Consider the following 13043-nt stretch of genomic DNA (forward strand, 5'->3'; position numbering starts at 1 on the left):
TCTTTTCACTAGTTGGAAACATGGGTGGAAACTTGCCCTGAGGTTACCACTCCCTTTATTCCATTTCTTAACCCATTTTTATCCTTGAATACAACATTTATCTCTATTCCACTCCCTGGTGCCCTTTTTCTCAATCTTTGTGGTTTGTATATTTATTTGCTCAGCTTGTTTCTTTTCATTATAAATCTTCATCACAGTTAACACTAACAACCACACAACAGAATCTACACTAGGCTGTTTAGAGATTTCCTCTGACAACGGAATTAATTCAAAACTCTTCATTTTAACCTCAGGCAGACTTTTCAGACAAGGGCAAAAAGCAACACATTCATCACCAAAATGTCACAATAACAATCTCTAAGCAACATACTAAAATTCTTCTCTGAAAACACATGAGGTAGCCCACCACAGTTCATCAAACTATACTCAGCACCACTGTCTTCCATGCTCCTACTGGTGTGTCCCATTAAGAAGTGCCTAAAGCATTCCAATGATTTTGTAATCCAAGGCCCATATTACTCAAAACAAAAACATGGTCAGGCCTACACAACAATGCCCCAGTCCCTGGTACCAACTTCTATCTTAGGGTTTCTATTTCTATTAAGAGACATCATGACCAAAACAATGGCTCTGCACAATTATTTTTAACGAAAAACATTTTAAACTGAAATAATATCAAAAATTGGCAAAAGAGAATAAGGATGAAATTAACAAATTTCCCCGTGTTATGGCTAATCTATATTATCAACTTCATTGCATCAGAAATTAACTAAAATGCAAGCTACTAATTTGATTAGGAGAACTTGTCCCTTTCCCCTTCTCCAGGGGACCATGTATGTCTCTCTTAAGGTCCTTCTTGTTTACTAGCTTCTCTGGAAGGCTGGATTGTAGGCTGGTAATCCTTTACTCTATGTCTAAAATCCACATAGGCGTGAGTACATATCATGTTTGTCTTTTTGTGATTGGGTTACCTCACTAAGAATGGTTTCCTCTAGTTCCATCCATTTTCCTGCAAATTTCAAGATTCTATTGTTTTTTTTCTGCTGAGCAATACTCAATTGTGTAGATGTACCACATTTTCTCTATCTATTCTTCAGGTGAGGGGCATCTAGTTTGCTTCCAGGTTCTGGCTATTACAAATAGTGCTGCTATGAACATTGTTGAACAGATGGAACAGATGTCCTTGTTGTATGGGGGAGGGGGGAGGGAGCTAGGAGAATGAGAAGAGGAGAAGAGGAGGGATGAGAAGGACATGAGGGAGCAGAAAGGTTGAGTTGGGAGAAGAATAGAAGAAAACAAGAAAGGAGATACCGTAATAGAGGGAGACATTTTAGGTTTACAGAGAAATCAGGCACTAGGGAAATGTCTGGAGATCTACAAAGATGACACCAACTAACAATCTAAGCAACAGAAGAGAGGCTACCTTAAATACCCTCCCTTGGTAATGAGATTAATGACTGTCTTATATGCCATCCTATATCCTTCATCCAGCAGCTGATAGAAGTAGAAGCAGACACCCACAGCTAAACACTGAAGTGAACTGGAATCCAGTTGCAGAGAAGGAGGAGTGATGAGCAAAGGGGTCAAGACCAGGCTGGTGAAACCCACAGAAACAGCTGACCTGAACAACGGGGAGCTCTTTGCCCCCAGACTGATACCTGGGATACCAGCATGGGACTAATCCAGACCCCGGGAACATGGGTTTCAGTGTGGAGGCCTCAGAAATCTATGGGGCCTCTTGTAGTAGATCAATATTTATCCCTAGCATAGGAATGGACTTTGGGAGCCCATTTCACATAGAGGGATACTCCCTCAACCTAGACACACAAGGGGGCGAGCGTAGGCCCTATCCCAAAGGGTAGGATAGACTCTGATGACCCCCTATGGAAGGCCTCATGCTCCCTGGAGAGCAGAAAGGATATGTGATAAGTAGGGTTTTAGTTGGGGGAGAGATAGGGGAGGAGGGGAGGTAGTGGGACATGGGATTGACATGTAAAACAATCTAGTTTCTAATTCAAATAAAAAAAATAAAGAAATTTGTTCAGGTCGGCTGTTTCTGTGGGTTTCTCCAGACTGGTCTTGACCCCTTTGCTCATCACTCCTCCCTCTCTGCAACTGGATTCCTGAATTCAGCTCAGTGTTTAGCTGTGGGTGTCTGCTTCTGATTCCATCAGCTACTGGATGAGGCGCTAGGATGGCATATAAGGTAGTCATTAATCTCATTATTGGAGAAGGGCATTTAAGGTAGCCTCTCCATTATTGCTTAGATTGTTAGTTGGTATCATCCTTGTAGATCTCTGGACATTTCCCTAGTACCAGATTTCTCTTTAAGCCTATAATGGCTCCCTCTATTATGGTATCTCTTTTCTTGCTCTCCTCAATTCTTCCCCCGACTTGATCTTCCTGCTCTTTCCTGTCCTCCTCTCCCCTCCTCTTCTCCCCTGAGTAATTTTCTTAATCAGAATATTTGAAGCAGGAAAACCTTTTGATGGCAGCCCAGGAAAAAAAAGACATGGATACAAGAAGCGTTGCTTTGCTCCTGCTTGCCCTCACTCTTGCTGGAAAGTGCAGGCAAGAAATCTGGTTGTTGAGAGATTCTTTGATCTGTATTAAAACCATCTGCTTGAGATTCCAGCATAGGTTGAAGATCAGCAACCCTCCAGAAATCTCCTGGCCACCAGAACCAGATTAAGACTACAGAGACACCTACTTTCATTCTGAACAGCTACTGGATCCTTGGCCTTTCTATTTGGAGACAGCCCTTGGTGGACTATATATATTCTCATTCTATCAGTCCTATTCCTATAGAAAACCCTGTTAATATACTCCATAGCCAAGGGAAAAATCACCAGAGTGAAGATAGATACTAAAGAATGGATAAAGTTCTTCCAACTACACAGAAAATTAGGCATCAAAGCCCAGGATATACTAATAACTGTGAACACTGAGATGGCTCAGTGGTTAAGAATACTAGCTGCTCTTCCAGAGGTTTGGAGTTCAATTCCCAGCAACCATATGGTAGCTCATTGCCATTTATAATGGGATTTGATGCCCTCTTCTGGCATGCAGATGTACATGCAGATAGAGTACCATACACACAAAACAAATAAATCTTAAAAAAAAAGAAATGTGTGTTCTTATAAAAAAAATTAAACGTCTAATCAGTGGGTGAACTTATTAGACACTTTTCCACAAGTGGATGCACTGAAAGATTCTGAGTCAACACACCGCAGAAATACTTGTACATCCATGTATCTTATTTATAACCAGTCTAGTTGAAAAGTAAAGAATAAGAATAATTGCCTGCCCCAGGATCTGCAGGCAGACTGAATCGGTCCCTGAGGACCCTGGGATCCTGTCTCTGCTGAGATTGCTGGGCAATTCTGGGCCCCCACAGAGTGCAGAGAGTCCAGAGGTGAGCTGATTCAGCCCCTAACTTGGGCCCAACTTCCATCTGCCCACCCTGGCAAACCCTGCCCATGGATCTTCTACAGGACGACTGGACCCCTGAGGACCAAGTAACCCATAGTCTGCAGTCTGCTGACATCTCTTCGCCAGTCCTGTTCTCACCCACCTGGAGAGCGAGTGCCTCAGACCTGCCTGCACCCAACTTGAAACCCATCAGAGTATCAAAGTCAATTGCACACACCTGAAGAGAACACCGGACCCATACACACCAGGAAAGGAAGTGACACCAACTGTACCACTAGAACAAGAGACGGGAAGACGACAATATAAGAACACATCCAACAACAGGAAAACCAATATGACACCACCAGAGCCTAGGGACTCTACACCAGCAAGACATGAACATCCCAACACAGAAGAAGCAGAAGAGAGCAACCTTAAAAACAACTTCATGGAAATGATAGAGAATCTAAGAGAGGAAATCAGAAAATCCTTCAGAGAAATGGAAGAAAAGACAAACCAAAAGATGCAAGAAATCAAAGAAAGCCAAAAAAGCCAAGAAACTACAATTAAACAGCTGAAGGAAACAGCTGAAAACTGAATTAGAGACAATAAAGAAAACACAAACTGAGGGAATGCTGGAGTGGAAAAGCTTAGTAAACACTCAGGAACCTCAGATGCAAGCATAACCAATAGAATACAAGAGATAGAAGACAGAATCTCAGACGCTGAAGACAAACTAGAGGAAATAAACTCATCAAGCAAAGAAAATCTGAAGTCTAACAAATCCATAACACAAAATATTCAGGAAATTTGGGACACCATGAAAAGACCAAACCTAAGGATAATAGGTATAGAAGAAGGCGAAGAAACCCAACTCAAAGATTCAGAAAACATATTCAACAAAATCATAGAAGAAAACTTTCCCAACCTAAAGAAAGACATGCCAATGAAAGTACAAGAAGCCTACAGAACGCCAAATAGAGTGGACCACAAAAGAAAATCCCCTTGTCACATAATAAAAACAACAAACGTACAGAATAAAGAAAAAATATTAAGAGCAGCAAGGGAAAAAGGCCAAGTATATAAAGGCAAACCTATCAGAATTAAACCAGACTTTCCATGGAAACTCTGAAAGCTAGAAGGACCTCGATAGATATTCTACCAACTCTGAGAGAACATGGATGCCAGCCCAGACTACTATACCCAGCAAAGCTTTCAATCAATATAAATGGAGAAAACAACATATTCCACGACAAAACCAGATTTAAACAATAAGTAACCACTAATCCAGCCCTACAGAAAGTACTGGAAGGAAAACTCCAACCTAAGGAAATTAACTACACTTAAGTAAACATAGGCAATAGATAATCCCACTCTACAAAAACACAAAATAAAATACAGGGTAAATCCACAATACCAGTACCAACAACAAACCAAAAACAAACAATTATAAACACTGAATGGAACTTAATTTCCCTCAATATTAATGGTCTTAACTCGCCTATAAAAAGACACAGGCTAACAGATTGGATACGGAGACAGAATCCATCCTTCTGCTGCATGCAAGAAACACACCTCAAATTCAAAAACAGACATTACCTCAGAGTAAATGGTTGTGATAAGATACTCCAATCAAATGGACCCAAGAAATGAGCTGCAGTAGCTATCCTTGTATCTAACAAGATAACTTCAAACTAAAATCAATCAAAAGAGATGAAGAATGTCATTTCATATTCATTGCAGGAAAAATCCATCAGGAAGAAGTCTCAATTCTAAACATCTAGGCCCCAAATACAAAGGCACCAACATTCATAAAAGAAACATTATTAAAACTCAAATCACAAATAAGGCCTCACACAGTTATAGTGGGAGATTTCAACACCCCACTCTCACTACTGGACAGGACCACCAGACAGAAACTTAACAAAGAGACAAAGGAACTAACAGAAGTTATGACACAATTGGGAGTAACAGACATTTATAGATCTTTCTATCCAAACACAAAGGAATATTCCTTCTTTTCAGCATCACACAGAACCTTCTCAAAAATAGACCACATTCTTGGCAACATAGCAAACCTCAACAGGTACAAAAACATTGGAATAATCCCCTGTGTCTTATCAGACCATATGCTTTAAAGATAGAAATCAAAAACAAATCAAAGTGCAAATAACCTACCAACTCATGGAAATTGAACAACACACCTTTGCAACATTCCTGGGTCAAGGAAGAAATAAAGAAAGAAATTAAAGACTTCCTAGAATTCAATGAAAATGTTGACACAACATACCCAAACTTATGGGACACTTTGAAAGCAGTACTAAGAGGAGAGTTCATACCTCTAAGTGCTCACATGAAGAAACTAGCGAATACCCACACCAGAGATCTGACATCACAGCTGAAAGCTCTAGAAAAAATGGAAGCAAATTCACCCCGGAGGAGCAGACACCAGGAAATAATCAAACTGAGGGCAGAAATCAATAAAGTCGAAACAAAGGAAACAATTCAAAGAATCAATATAACAAAGAGTTGGTTCTTTGAGAAAATCAACAAAATAGACAAACCGTTATCCAAATTAACCAAAGGCAGAGAGAGATCATGCAAATTAACAAAATCAGAAATGAAAAGGGGGACATAACAACGGACACTGAAGAAATCCAGAGAATCTTCAGGTCATACTTTGAAAACCTGTACTCCACAAAATTGGAAAATTTAAAGGAAATGGACTATTTTCTGGACAGTTATCACTTACCAAAATTGAATCAAGAACAGATAAGCAACTTAAACAGACCTATAACCTCTAAGGAAAGAGAAGCAGTCATCAAAAGTCTCCCAACCAAAAAAAGCCCAGAGCCAGATGGATTTACTGCAGAATTCTACCAGAAATTCAAAGAAGTGCTAATACCAATACTCCTCAAATTGTTCCACAAAATAGAAGCAGAAGGGACATTGCCAAACTCTTTTTACGAGGCTACAATAACCTTGATACCCAAGCCACACAAAGACACAACCAAGAAAGAGAACTACAGACCAATATCCCTCTGAACATTATTCAAAAATAATAAAATGCTGGCAAGTTCTAACTACAGCAATAAGACAAGAAAAGGAGATCAAGAGGGTACAAATTGGAAAGGAAGAAGTCAAACTCTCACTATTTGCAGATGATATGATAGTGTACATTAGTGACCTGAAAAACTCTACAAGGGAACTCCTACAGCTGATAAACACCTTCAGCAAAGTGGCAGGATACAAGATTAACTCAAAAAATACGTAGCCCTACTATATACGGATCTCACATTGGTGGAGAAAGAAATCAGAGAAACATCACCCTTTACAATTGCCACAAACAACATAAAATACCTTGGGGTAACACTAACCAAAAATGTGAAAGACCTGTACCATAAGAATTTTGAGTCTCTAAAGAAAGAAATTAAAGAAGATACCAGAAAATGGAAAGATCTCCCATGCTCTTGGATAGGTAGGATCAACATAGTAAAAATGGCAATCTTGCCAAAAGCAATCTACAGATTCAATGCAATCCCCATCAAAATACCGGCACAATTCTTCACAGACCTTGTAAGAACAATACAAAGTTTATATGGAGAAACAAAAGACCCAGGATAGCCAAAACAACCCTGTACAATAGAGGAACTTCTGGAGGCATCACCATCCCTGACTTCAAGCTCTATTACAGAGCTATAGTCCTGAAAACAGCTTGGTATTGGCACAAAAATAGACAGGTAGACCAATGGAATAGAGTTGAAAACCCTGATATTAACCCACACACCTACGAACACCTGATTTTTGACAAACAATCCAAATATATACACTGGAACAAAGAGAACATCTTCAACAAATGGTGCTGGCATAACTGGATGCAAACATGTAGAAGACTACAGATAGACCCAAGCCTTTTGCCCTGAACAAAACTTAAGTCAAAATGGATCAAAGACCTCAACATAAACCCAGCCACACTGAACCTATTAGAAAATAAAGTGGGAAATACCCTTGAATTAATTGGTACAGGAGACTGCTTCCTGAACATAACACCAGTAGCACACACTCTGAGATCAACAATTAATAAATGGGACCTCCTGAACCTGAGAAGCTTCTGCAAGGCAAAGGACACAGTCAATAAGACAAAACGGTAGCCCACAGACTGGGAAAAGATATTCACCAACCCCATATCTGACAGAGGGCTCATCTCCAAAATATACAAAGAACTCAAGAAGCTAGTCTCCAAAACACCAAACCCAATTAAAAACTAGGGTACAGAACTAAATAGACAATTCTCAATAGAGGAATATAAAATGGCTGAAAGACACATAAGAAAGTGTTCAACATCCTTAGCCAACAGAGAAATGCAAATCAAAACAACTCTGAGATACCATCTTACTCCTGTCAGAATGGCCAAAATCAAAACCACCAATGACAGTTTATGCTGGAGAGGATGTGGAGAAAGGGGAACACTCCTCCAGTGCTCATGGGAGTGCCAACTTGTACAGCCACTTTGGAAATCAGTATGGCGACTCCCCAAAAAAATGAGAATCAATCTACCACAAGATCCAGCAATTCCATTCTTAGGCATATACCCAAAAGAAGCACATTCATACAACAAGGACATATGTTCAATGATGTTCATAGCAGCACTATTTGTAATAGCCAGAAACTGGAAGCAACCTAGATGCCCCTCGACCGAGGAATGGATAGAGAAAATGTGGTACATTTACACAATGGAGTACTACTCAGCAGAAAAAAACAATGGAATCTTGAAATTTGCAGGAAAATGCATGGATCTAGAAGAAACCATTCTGAACGAGGTAACCCAATTACAAAATGACAAACATGGTATGTACTCACTCATATGCGGATTTTAGACATAGAATAAGGATTACCAGCCTACAATCCACACTGCTAAAGAAGCTAATAAACATGGAGGTCCCTAAGTGAGACATACATGGTCCCCTGGAGAACGGAGAGGTTCAAGATCTATTGAGCAAATTGGGAGCACAGGAAGAGGGGAGAGGGAGCTAGGAGAATGAGAAGGGGAGAGGAAGAGGGATGCCGAGGACATGAGGGAGCAGAAAATATGAGTCAGGAGAAGAATACACGGTAACAAGAATGGAGATATCATAATAGAGGGAGACATTTTTGGTTTACAGAGAAATCAGGCACTAGGGAAATGTCTGGAGATCTACAAAGATGATACCAGCTAACTATTTCAGCAATGGAGGAGAGGCTACCTTAAATGCCCTCCCCTGATTATGAGATTGATGACTGACTTATATGCCTTCATCCAGCAGCTGGTGGAAGTAGAAACAGACACCCATAACTAATCACCGATCTGAACTGGAACCCAGATGCAGAGAAGAACCAGTGAAGAGCACAGAGGTCCAGACCACGCTGGTGAAACACACAGAAACAGCTGACCTAAACATCTGGGAATTCTTGCTCCCCAGTCTGATAGCTGGAATACCAGCATGGGACTGATCCAGACCCATGTGAGGAAACCTCAGAAATCTATGGGACCTCCTGTAGAAGCCCAGTATTTATCCCTAGTTTAGGTGTGGACTTTGGGAGCCCAGTCAACATAGAGGAATACTCCCTGAGCCAAGACACACGGGGGTGGGCCTAGGCCTTACCCCAAAGGAAACGAAGTCTCTGATGACACCCTATGGAAGGCCTCACCATCCAGGGGGAGCAGAAAAGACATGTGAAAGATAAGGTTTTAGTTGTGGGGGCGGGTACGGGAGGACGGGTGGGAGAAGGGAAATGGGATTGTCATGTAAAACAATCCTGTTTCTAATTCAAATAAAATAAGTTGGGGGAAAAAGAATAAGAATAATTGACAAAAGAAACAGACTAGGAATAAATAACCTGCATTGAATATATATATATATACATAATTTTATATAACTATAGAAAAATTAAATCCTGACATTTGTAGAAAGAACATGAAATTGGAATCCATTGTGTTGAGTAAAGAAAATAGCACATTTCTCTCATACATGAAATTAAATATGAAACTGCACTTGTATGTGTGAGTATTATTACATGTGCAGTTTAAGTCACAAAACTAGAAAGAGAGGAGGGTAAGATCTTAACTAAGGTGGAAAATAGAATAATAGAATATATATAAAACAGAAAGCAGAACTAACTGGAGAAAGGCCATCATCCCAATGATGGGAGGAGGACAGTGAAGGAGAGGAACAAATTAGGACAAAGCATAATGACATGTATTCATGAAGAAGCTTCTGTGTCTGCTAACCTAAAATTTAAAAAAGAAGAAAATGGCTCACATACCAAATCACTCACTATTATTTATAATAGTATAAAGACTAGAAATAGCCTAATGCTGCAGTGTTGTTAAAATAATTATTTAAAACAGTACAGAGAAGTACAATGCAGCCATAAAATAGGTGAGGGCACCTGTTTACAAATGTACTTTCAACAATCTGTGTGACAAAATATTCTAAAAAGGAAGATGTATACCAGTAAGTATGAGCAAAAATATCCAGTGTGGGTCAGACATAAACACAGGATCACAAACCCATTGGCCCACATCAGCAAGCTCTTCTCTTCCCAGAGATGACGGGGCAATAATTGATTTCAGCCCAGGATGGGCATTCAGAAAGGATGAACACACCTGATTATCTGTTGCTTTTTCTCTCAACAGATGTGAAATGTCTATGAACCATCAGTCCATTTATGGAAAGCACCACTAAAATCTTAAATCCAAGGAGCTGGCACTGGAGCCAGCTCTCAGAGAGAAAAAAAGGCACACATAGGTCACTTTGAAGGCTTCTTAGATAGAATACACAGGGATGAAGGTGATGTCACAGGACAATGCTGTCAATCCAAAATGTACAGGGCAGCAAAAAAGGATAGCTTGGTTTAGGCTGCTGTGGTTGGAATGCTTATTTACAACTACTCACAGAAAAGCAATAGGCTGGGCTAGCAAAGTGAGACACTTACGTAGGGCCTTGTGGGATGTGGAAGGCAGGAGGAGAGATAACATGGGTTTTCTGTCAAATGAGAGGTAACTCCTTTTGTTGTAGGAGATATTACACAGCAAAAAGATCTGCAAGGAAATTTTACCAGGAGCAAAAGGATCAGGTGATCTGAGATTAACAGAGGAGGCAGGAGACAAGGGGCAATAAAGGACACAAGGACATTCAGAATGTAATGTGTTGATTTTGTTCTTTTGATGGAGGTGTTGGGCTCATATATTACATGAATGTGAATGGTTATCAGATCAGACATTTCAAATATGTAGTTCGTTATATACTGACTATGCTTCAAAAAATGTTGAAAAAGCATGCTAGCTTTGCCTGACTGCTGTCATCTTGCTTTTCAGAACACATGCTGATTTTTGGAGGTACCATATTGTATTAACCATTTTGTGAGTCATATTAGTGTTGGAAGACAGAATGCATGTCAAATTGGACACTGTGCCTGTGTCTTGACCACTTCTCAAGTACAGCAGTCAAAAGGATGGAGAAGAGTTTGTTGTTTCTTTAGAGATGTCAGTGAGAAAAAAATGACCTGTAATTTTTATTCTGGAAATGGGGAAATTTAGGAAAATTTCAAGATATAAAGTCATTGTACAAGTGAATTGGTATCTAAGAGTGCTTACTGCTTTTTCACAGGACCAGAGCTTGTTTCCCAGAATCCACATGGGATATCCCACAACAGCCTACAGCTCCAGCTCTAGAATGTCTAACACCCTCTTTGGCCTTTACAGGCACCTTCATGAATGTACACACACACACACACACACACACACAGAGAGAGAGAGAGAGAGATTTTTTTAAAAAAATCATTCTACGTGTCATAAAATCCAGCCATTGTTAAGAATTCTAAAAATCCAGTTAACTTGACTGACATTTCTTTTCTTAAGTTAGTGATTGTGTTAAGAAAGACCAGCTGTTTTTGCATTGTTTAACTCCATTGAATGAAGTAGTATTCCTTAAACTTAATGATTAAGTACTAAGTTCTGTTAAATACATTTAAAGTGAAGTCATTCATAATTAAGTTTTATTTACTTTGTCATAGAAGGCTTTAAAAATCATCTAGTATTTCTTTAGTTGAGCTTTCCCAGGATTAAAGAAAGCAGAAGGAGCTGTAGCAATGACTTAGTAATTAATAGCACTTGCTGCTGTTTTAGAGGACACATCAGGCAGGTCACAATTGCCTGATGCTCCAGTTTCATTGGCTCAAGGCTCCAGTGCCCTCTTCTGATCTCTGAAGGCACTTGACCACACATGGCATTCATTCACAAAGACTCACACACATACGCATACATAATAAACACAAATCTCTCTCCTCTCTCTCTCTCTCTCTCTTTTTTTTCGAGACAGGGTTTCTCTGTGGCTTTGGAGGCTGTCCTGGAACTAGCTCTTGTAGACCAGGCTGGTCTCGAACTCAGAGATCTGCCTGCCTCTGCCTCCTGAGTGCTGGGATTAAAGGCGTGAGTCACCACTGCCCGGCCACAAATCTCTTTTTAAAGGAAGAAGAAATAAAAGACCCAGTGTAGATGGGGCATGTTGCTGGCAATGTCCTGTGTTTTATATGCCAGCTAATATGCACAGCTAAACTTGTGCTTTTAAATTGCTCCAGTAGCAGTATTCATTGATTGCCTCTTTGAGTAAGAGACAAGGATGAAAACACACAATGAGAGTATGAAAAAGGAGGACACAGTAAATACACAGCTCTAAGATATAAAGTGAGGGAGACTGTCTAAAAGTGACCACCAGAATGCCATACTGATGAGAGTCAAGATGTACAAGGGGAGCTTGCTCACTGGGAACTTTATTCTCATTTGGGATGGAGCTTGTCATGTCTGTGGACTGTCTGGGGAAATGCACTAGGTCTTTTCTATAAGGAGAAGTGGACATCATCAGAGACCATTGTTAGACCAACAGAACTAAAAATCAAGAAAAAAAAAACTCCCTGACATACTAGGTGGAAACATTTGTAGTTGGAATTATGTCACAAACTGCTTAGCTCTCTTCTTTGTGGTGTGCTGGCTATTTTCTGTCAAGTTCGTACAGACTGGACCTTCCTAGGAAAAGGGACCCTCAACTGAGAAGTTGCCTCCCTCTGACGCCTGTGGGATTGTTTGTGGAACATTTTCTTGATTAATGATTGATGTGGGAGGACCCAGCCCATTAGAGTGGCACCCTGGACAGGTGATCCTGGGATGTAAAGGAAAATAGGTTGAGTGAGTCTTGAGGAGCATGCTATCTGCTTCAGTTACTGCTTCTAGGTTCCTACCTTGATCTTCTGCCCTGACTTCCCTCTATGATGGACTCCAACCACGTAAGCTTTCCTCCCCAAATTGATTTTAGTCACTGTTTTACCACAGCAATAGATTGAAAACTAGGATATGGGGAAGTTTTATGACCTTCCTGAAGGCTTTTGGAGAAAAAAAAATCTCCCATTACATAGATTGATAAACCTGTTGTATAGTAGTTGGAAGTAAATTAATAAATCATAACATAATGAGCATAACCACCTGGTTTCTGATAAAATTTGGGGCCTGTTCTGCCATCGGAAACTCTTGTCTGCTACTGTAATCGTGGTCACCGGGCTTTGGCTGCATGAGTCCATGAGTAACCTGCTGCTCTTCT

The sequence above is a fragment of the Cricetulus griseus genome, chromosome 2, assembly GCF_003668045.3.
Source record: "Cricetulus griseus strain 17A/GY chromosome 2, alternate assembly CriGri-PICRH-1.0, whole genome shotgun sequence".
Taxonomy (NCBI): domain Eukaryota; kingdom Metazoa; phylum Chordata; class Mammalia; order Rodentia; family Cricetidae; genus Cricetulus; species Cricetulus griseus.